This window comes from Olea europaea, chromosome 14, assembly GCF_002742605.1.
Source record: "Olea europaea var. sylvestris chromosome 14, O_europaea_v1, whole genome shotgun sequence".
Taxonomy (NCBI): Eukaryota; Viridiplantae; Streptophyta; class Magnoliopsida; order Lamiales; family Oleaceae; genus Olea; species Olea europaea.
The window spans coordinates 17,023,375-17,033,274 of NC_036250.1; positions in this window are offsets into that span (position 1 = coordinate 17,023,375).

The following is a 9,900-nucleotide window of genomic DNA, read 5'->3' on the forward strand; positions in this document are numbered from 1 at the left end:
ACCATTGTCTTGGAGCTTGTTTTAGGCCATATAAAGATTTTTTCAGCAAACACATAGTTTTTTCAGGATTTCCTTTTATAAATCCTAAAGGCTGATTCATATAGAAAATTTCATCCAATTTACCATAAAGAAAAGCAATTTTTACATCTAGTTGATCAAGTTTCCATTTAAATTGCACAGCTAAAGTAAAAATACATCTTATAATTGTATATTTGACCACGGGGGAAAAATCTCATCATAGTCCTCACCCTCCTTTTGTGTGAAACCCTTGGCAACTAGTCTAGCTTTGTATCTAACATTATTAGTGCCACCTTCCCCTTCCTTTATTTTATAAATCCACTTGCAATCAACTAGTTTCTTCTCCTTTGGTTTGTCAACCAATTCCTAAGTTTCATTCTTGTGTAAGGAAGACATTTCTTCTTCCATAGCACTCAACCACCGCTTAGAATCTTTAGATTTCAAGGCTTCATGATAGGAACTAGGTTCAAATTCAATTTCTTCTTGGTAAGTGAACAAAGACACAAAGTCATCACTATTAAACCTAGCAGGTGGTCTAATTTGCCTTCTATCCCTATCTCCAGTGAGCTGGTACTCATCTAGGGGTAGAATTAAGTCATCACCTTGATCAGATTCAGTCAAATCAGGCTCATTCTCATTCTGGTCAGCCTTTGTACATTCAGTTTCTAGAGGGGCAGAACTAATATCATCAATTTTAGTAGGCTCCACCTCAATTTGGACATCATTTTCAGTTAAGTTCCCTTTCTTCCCTTCTAAACATGACATACATGATTCATTAAAGACCACATCCCTCCTTATTATTACTTTATAACCCTTTTCCCCCATAAACCTGGCCTATATCCTTTAACATTTTCAGCATAACCCAAAAACACACACTTTATAGATCTAGGTTCAAGTTTCCCCATGTTTTGATGAGCAAATGCAGCACAACCAAATGTTTTCAAGTAAGAATAAGTAACAGGCTTTTGTGTCCACACAAATTCAGGCACATCATAGTTTAAAGCACTTGTAGGACTTCGATTAATCAAATATGTAGCAGTTTTTACAGCCTCAACCCAAAATAATTTGGGCAGGCCTGAACTTAAAAGCATGCATCTAGCCTTATTTAATATAGTCATATTCATTCTTTCTACAATACCATTTTGTTGGGGTGTGTAGGTTATAGTTTTGTGTCTTAAAATGCCATGCTCTTTACAGAAATTATCAAACTCATAGTTGCAAATTTCTAGACCATTGTCTGTTCTTAAAGTCTTGATTTTCAAGTCAATTTGATTTTCAATTTGAGTTTTCCAATCTTTGAAAATAGTAAAAGTTTCATCTTTGATTTTTAATAGAAAAACCCAAATTTTCCTTGAAAAATCATCAACAATCAACAAGTAATATTTATAACCAGACAATGTAGGGGTAGATGAAGGACCCCACAAATCAGCATGTAAATATTCTAAAATTTGCTTTGATTTATGAGTACTCGCGGGAAAAGGTAACTTAACTTGTTTTCCTACCAAACATTGTTCACAATTAGACAAGTCACCAATGTTTAGTTTTCCAAATACACCTTTATTATGTAAAGCCTTTAACCCTTTCAACCCAATGTGACCAAGTCTACAATGCCATAATTTTGCAAAATTATTTTTATCATCTAAAACTATTGCTGAAAGTCCAAGTAAAGATTTTGTATTTAGAAAGTATAAACCATGTCTCTTTGGGATAGAAGTGATTAAATCACTATCCCTAAAGATTTTTATCTATCCTTGACCCAATTTTATGTCAAACTCCATGTCATCCAACATTCCTAGAGACACTAGATTTCTTTCTAATTCAGGAACAAATTTGGTACCCTTTAAAAGTAAAATTCTACCATTTTCCAGAAATACTTTTATTATTCCAATACCCTTTACTTTGCAAGTCATGTTATTTCCCATAATAACTTGGCCACCTTTAGTTTGTTCAAGATCCAAAAAATAGTTTTTGTTAGGGCACATGTGGAAAGAGCAACCTGAATCAAGAATCCATTCTTGATTTAGGTTCTTTTCAACATTTACAAGAACCAAGCCATAGTTCACATTTTGTTTATCATAGGATATAACATTGTTACTTTCACTTATCTTCTTTTCTTTCAAATCATTTTGCTTTTTATAACAGTCTTTAGCAAAGTGACCCAACTTACCACAGTAGTAACATTTCTTTCCCTTTGCCTTATATTTAGATTTCATTTTGTCAAATTTCATTTTTCTAGGGTTATTTTGAAACTTTGAATGAAAATTAGATGTACCAACATTCTTGTCCTTTAACAAAAGATTTTCTCTGCTTTGTTGGTTAATAAAATATGATTAATTCAAGAACCCTATTTCTTAAGGCATTTGTTATGATGTCTGTGGTAAGATTTTCTCTACCATATTTCAAGGCATTATTTAGGTCTCTATGCCTATCACTAATGGAGTTCAACAAGACCACAGCCAACTGATCTTGTGATAATTTTTAATCACAGTTGGCTAGATCCTGGGTCAACTTTGTAAACCTATTCAAGTTTTCTTCTAAGTCAACAGATTCAACAGATGGATCTATTTTGAAAGAAAAGAATTGTTTTAGCAAAAAAAATTTGTTTTGGAACAGTTTTTGGTTCATATTGAGCTTTCAATTTGTTCCACAATTTAGAAGCAGATTTAGTTTCTCCTATAGTTCTGATTACATTGTCTGAAAGATATAAGAAAATACTACTCCAAGCAGTTTCTTCTAACTCAGTTCTTCTACCAGGACGTAACTCAACAGGCCAAGAATTATCTAGGGCTCTAGCATACCTTTGTTGCATCAAAATAGCTTTCATTTTCTAACTCCACATATTAAAATCCCCCCTCCCATCAAACATGCTCATTTCAAACTTAGCAGTGGCCCCCATTGTAAGAAACACCAAGTTAATACACAGCACACAAGTTTGATCTCAAGAACACACAGGGATATACAATGTGGGGACTGCAGACAGATTATGGGATCAGGGGTCAATCCAACAATGCACTTATGCACTTTTATCCAATCAGTAAACACTTCACACTAAGTATAAGTGGTAGATTCACAGAGAACAGAGATTTCTAGTCCTATGCCTCAACTGCTTTCTCCAACAAGACCTTCCAATTACACTCCTCAACGTGTTGTTATCTCAGATTCCCAAGACTTATTGAGTCTTTGGACAAAGACCAGCCACGTGAGGTTTTACAATACATGGTAAATCAAGGGAAATAGCAGGAGACACTAATGTAAAATTAATTACAGAAAGCAGGAAAGTTCTCACCAATGAGTTTGATAAAACTCAAAAGAAAAAAAAATCCACCACCGGTGTTAACTGCAGGTTGAAGGCAGATTGAAGGCAGATTTCAAAGATCCGGTTCCTCAAGAATCAGGTGTCCTCAATATTCCAAGAAGCTCTGATACCACTGAAATGTCGAGACACACAGGATTAACCAACATTCATAGAAACCGAACCAAGAAATGCAGAAAATAAAAGTGCAGAAATAATGAACACAAAGGATTTTTTTCTGCCGAAGCCCCAGAGGTTCAACACGAGTGCCTAATCCCCTGTTGAGCATCCACTATCAATGGATATAGCTCGGTTACACTATAATGCCCAAAAATCGACAACAAGATTACATGAATGTTCGGTAAATCACAAAGACTAAGCCACAAAGACTTATCTTCTATAAGAACCACAAAGGAAATTGCGAAACCACGAAAGAATCAACTACAGATCTCATATGCACCGGACTGCTCACAATGAATCACACAGATTCATAAGAACACTACACAATAGCACCACTCACCTTCGATTTACAGTATGTAATATGCCTCACAAACATTGAATCACTGAAATCACTCAAGAAATAGAACCCTAGATCACAAAGAAAATGGGGTTTCTCATGCAGAGAAAGAGAGAGAGAGAACCGGGCTTCAAAAATGAAAATTTCTCTCAAAAATTATATCAACTGAAGGGTCAGTCACAAGACTTATAGGTAGAAGTCTCTAGAATCCAATCAAACGACCTCCATGTTGCCAGGTGTCGTGATCCAGCTCAGTCTCTCCACTAATGAAGTTGTAAGATAAAAAACACGACTTCAACATATTTTGAAAGCACAACTTAATAAGTGTGAGGTAACCGGTTTGAAACTCAACACACCAGTTTCGAGCAATGTTAAGCCTGAAAGTGATTTCAAAGGCCTGACAAAACCTAAAATCAAATAATTATAGCAGTAATCAGCAAGGGAAAAATATATTGAAAACAAAAGGAAGAGAATTCAGAAGAACATAATTATAATTTATATAAAACCTTTATGTTTATAATAATGGATAAGTGATTTACTAACATAATTAAAATCTACTATCCTTAGCATTGTAGTCATAGATAAAGAAAAAAATAAAATAATATCACAATGAAAGACAGTTCGATACACACACACACACAGAGAGAGAGAATACGAGGAAACAGAGTGAGAAAATATGGGAAAAAGCCCCCGTTTGAGCTCCATTATTTTTCATTACATTAAATTAAATTTTTATCTCTCCTACTTTTAACCACACAATCTTCAATAAAATAATATTACACATAAATCAAAAAAAATTCAACTACTCATTTCTCAAAAAAATACTATTCATCTCATTATAATCTACAAATAATGGGGCTCAAACGACCCTTAAATATGTAAACAATTATGTCTCATTCCAACAAATTTAGTTCAACTTAGTCAATTATTTTCCATTACTTAATTCAACTGACCACCATATCTATGAGAGAATCCAATGAGCAAATAATTTCGTATTAAGTTGAGTCCTACTCGATCGGATCAATAGCAGCTCTCATGTTGGCTATTACTTGCCATGAGGGTGGGTCTATATCTAGCACGCCTTTTCCCTGGATCAATGATTTTCTTCTAGCAACAAGGACAACCTGAAAATGATGAAACGAGGTCAAACAAGAAAAAAACAACAACAAGGATCAAACAAGAACACACATTTTCACTGAGTTTTGCAACTCTGTAAATTCAGTAGCAAAAAATAGCAATGACCTGATTTTCCACGATAACTCTACCTTCAATTTCTTTCAAATTATTCTCTCTTAATGTTATTCCACTACTCACAAGGTCCACGATAGCATCAGTTATTCCCATCTTTTAAGAGGAAACATTCATTTGTGGATAAAGGAAATGGGATTTTGTTACATGGGTTTGGGATTGGGGGAGTGTGACTATCAGCTGTACAAAGATTCTTACACCCCTAGCTTGTAAAAAGTTGAATTTGAATTAAGAAAGACTAATTTAATGGATTAGTCCAAAAGAAGGCTATGAACTTACAGTTTCTCTCGTAACTGGTCCTAAATGATTAGCAATATAATTCTCTGCTTTACAATCAGTTTCTTATTTTTCTTTATAAGTTGAAATTTGTTGTTATTTACATTTGAAAGATCTTAGTCTTGGTTTTTAAGCTTCATTGCAATTTGTGCTTGAGCTGTAAGAATGTGTGATATTGATATAGTCAATTACCATGATTTTACTACATTTACTTTACTACATAAAGATCTCATTCTCGAATTCATGAAACCTTGTTAAATACATTGGTTTTTGATGCACTTCAACTGCAACAATGTTCAGGGAAAGGCTCGACCTGTAGGAGGAGAAAATTCCACCTCGTGTTGCAAAATCATTTTTTATATATATATAAATAAGTAATGTAGTTCTCTTCACCTTTTTCTTCTAACCAGTATAGAATAGGCAGCCACTTTTGAGTATGCATTTGGTCTTTTTTGCTATTTGGTGATCAATAAAAATGTTGGGGGCAAAATTTTCCAATTCACGGTAAGTAAAAAGTTTCATGAATTCAATTATCAGATCTTACAAAATCTTTAATTAATTTATATTTATATTTTTTTCAGTATATGATTTATATGCCACTCATCTATTTCCGTACAAAGACCTATACAATAGGCAGTCCGAATGTGAACATAAATGACAGAGAACAATCACTATACCAAAAAAAGGTTTTTGTTGTAAAAAACAACAAACCAAAGATGAAGAATGGAGGAGAAGAAAGAAAACCGATTGATAGCAGCCTCCAAACTTGGTTGCATAATGTAAGATTACAATGGTTTATATAAAACAAAACTAAAGAAACATAATAAGACTAAACTACCCTTAACCTAATTAACTTATTACTTTAACATCCCCCTCAAACTCACGATGCTACGACAAGGAGCAATGAGTGTTTGACCAACAAAAAAAAAAAGCATAAATGATAAATCGAATTCGACTTCGTGGCAAAGTCTACAAGTTGCAACAACGGAGAGCAACGAAAAGTAGGGAGATGATGCCGAACTGCAGATAACCAACGAAACCACACAATCTCAACTAAACTCACTGCAGATAACCAACGAAACCACACAATCTCAACTAAACCAAACGGATGTAAATTTCAAATTCCAAGTGAACTTGACATATCAATTCCAAGAACTGACTATGCCAAATTCCAAACTCCAGACAGACTGGACAAACAACTGCTATGCCAAATTCCAAACTCCAGATGGATTGGACAAAAAATTTCTAATCCCATAAACTGGGCAAACAAACGAAATTTCCAAATCCCATGAACCGGGCATCAAACGAAATTTTCAATCCCACGAACTGGGCATAAATTTCAAATTCAAGCTCGATAAATGTCAAATTTAAGGCAACCACAGCTAACAACACATCCCCATCTTTCTCGTCACAACGCACTCCAAATTTTTTTTTTTTTGGACCAACACAATGGTCCAAGCCCACTTAAACTAACAATCCACCATTAAAAAAAAATCAAACCACAATTATCCTACTCAAAAAGCACGCCCACACAATAAATCCAACCCATTGCTCCAACTCCACCCATCCATTGAAAGCCCAAATAAAACTAAATATCTAAGCCCAACTTTCATCCAATTACAACCATCCATTTAATGCAGCCCAAAACACCAAACCCAACAGGCCAAACTGACCAATCCACTAAACCTGAAACAATAACCCAAAATATTAACCTAATAGCCCATAACGCAAAACATATACTATGGCCCATAATCACTCCAACCACAAAAGCCCTACAACACAATCTCTACAATACACTAAAATCAGCCCAACTAGATTCTCATAGCCCAAACACAATCAAAACTAATCCCAGAAAATAAAACCTAGGCCCAAGTAATCTAACCAATTACCAAGCCCATAACTTGACAGCCCATTCCATAAATTTACCCATAAGCAGTCCAGTAATCCTGGCCCAACCCAATTACACTATTAGTTGGCCCAAACTTCATCTTCTGCATCCCTATCTCATAGACGTCGTTCCACATTCATCACCCTAACTGTATGGGTGACCACCTCGCACCGATCAACCACACTTCCTCTCCCTATCACCAACCCGCCACCTCCCAATAACTGAATCGTCGTTGTTGCAATCATACAATAACCCAAACCCATACGACCACATCTTCCAATCTGCCTCCAGTGCCTCGGTTTGACGCTACTGTGCTAATAAGAAGGGTGTCTATAACAGCTTTGCTGTTCGTCAACCTCTGTAACAAGTTCGTTGCCTACTCCATTTTTCTTCTATTAGCGCTCAACCTTTGTTTGGTTGCAGGCCTTCTTCTCCTTACACCACCCATTCATCCATGCGAACACTGCATACTCCACCACCTATTCTCTTGCAACCACATCAATCCTCCATCTCACAGACCACTAACAACATAACTAAACGGAGACCTCCACACAAAATATACGACTACCATAGTGATGTCATTCACAGGGTGAGTCCGAACACGCACCGCCAAACAAAACACCCACCATCCACTTCTTCAGTGTGCATAACAAATTTGGTGTTCTTTGTCTCCAAATTGAGTGCTCCTCTTTCCTTCAACAACTTGCCCAGATTCTTGTATTTCTTTTCAAACCATACAACAAATTCTTTGACCGCCGGAGAACAAAACCTTACAAGCTTAACCCAAAATCAAGAAACTTAACAACCGGACGAGTTTCACAAGGCCGCTCGCCAAAGAACGGAGGCTGCAAATTTAATCCAAAATTAAACCTGCTCTGATACCATGTAGAAAACAACAAACCAAAGATGAAGAATGGAGGAGAAGAGAGAAAACCGATTGATAGCAGCCTCCAAACTTGGTTGTATAATGTAAGATTACAATGGTTTATATAGAACAAAACTAAGGAAACGTAATAAGACTAAACTACCCTTAACCTAATTAACTTATTACTTTAACATTTGTAATGGCCAAAAAACTTCAGTATGATTCGTGTTGTGATGTAATAATTTTTTTTAATATTTAATTAGAAAAATACTTAAATGAAAACTCGAAATAAGTGCTATTATTCTTATTCAAATAAATAATCGATAATTAACAAAATATTATTATTTTAATTTACATAAGTAATCGAAATATAGCAATCAAATATTAAAAAAACAATATACACATTAAGATAATTAACGAAATATAATTTTTAAAGGAATATAAATAATGAAATATACATGTCAAATGAAGATAATTAATGAAAGAAATACTTAAATGAAAACTCGAAGTAAGTGCTATTATTTTTATTCAAATAAATAATCAAAATAAATAATTAAATATGAAATAATTAATATACGTACTAAGATAATTAACAAAATATTATTATTTTAATTTACATTATTGTTGTGTTTGTAATCTCTTCATATTGTCAGTTAATATATATCGTTATCTCACTTGTATTAAAAGAAAAAAATAAAATATTATTATTTTAATTTACATAAGTAATCGAAATAAAACAATCAAATATTAAATAAACAATATACACATTAAGATAATTAACGAAATATAATTTTTAAAGGAATATAAATAATCAAATATACGTGCCAAATTAAGATAATTAATGAAAGAAATACTTAAATGAAGACTCGAAGTAAGTGCTATTATTTTTATTCAAATAAATAATCGAAATAAGTAATTAAATATGAAATAATTAATTTTTTTACTTAACCAATTAATATAATTAATTAGGAAATACTTAACCAATTAAATATTTAACTGCTGCAATATATTAATTATTAAATCGCAATATTTAAATCAATCATTTTTTTTATTCAAATATGCTATTAAAAAGAGTAATTAAACAATGTGATAAAGATTACATCCGATTTAAACTGAGAAAATCAAAAACATATTACAAATAGAAAATATATATGATTTATATAGATGCTACACATTCGTCGAGTCATTGTTTAGTGAGATCTAACTTGTGCAAAATCGACGTGTATGTCCTGTAGCACCGCACTTCCCGCACTTACGCGGTTGTGGAAACTCTCCTGTAAATGGTATTCTAGACGTCCGTCTACAACCAGGAGTACGCAGTGGAATTTCAGGTGGCAACAAATTATTAAGTGCTACAATATAATCAGGAACTTCCCACTCAACTTCATTTGGTAGAGGAAATATAGTTTCGGCATACGCTACTCTCCAAAAATCAACCATGTAATAATGACTGCATAAGCTGTGTGGTGGAAATCCTCTATTCATAGCCACTGCAACAGCATACGCAAATGGAAAACTCTTCAACTAAAATTGTCTACACGTGCAGGTATTGTCATTCAAGTCTACAATGTATCCAACATTACGCCTGCATCTCATGGAGAAGTGAAATTGATCTAGTGGTTCCACAAATAGAGTTTGTGCCACTTCCAGAGTTTTGAATAGTCGATCTTCCTACGTCGGAGCTAGCACACTCGTGCAATTCTGGGATTCCTCACGTCGGTCATAAAACCACTGTTGCAACTTGCTACGAATATGTTCAATCATTGCGAGAATTGGTAACTCTCAATCCTTCTTGA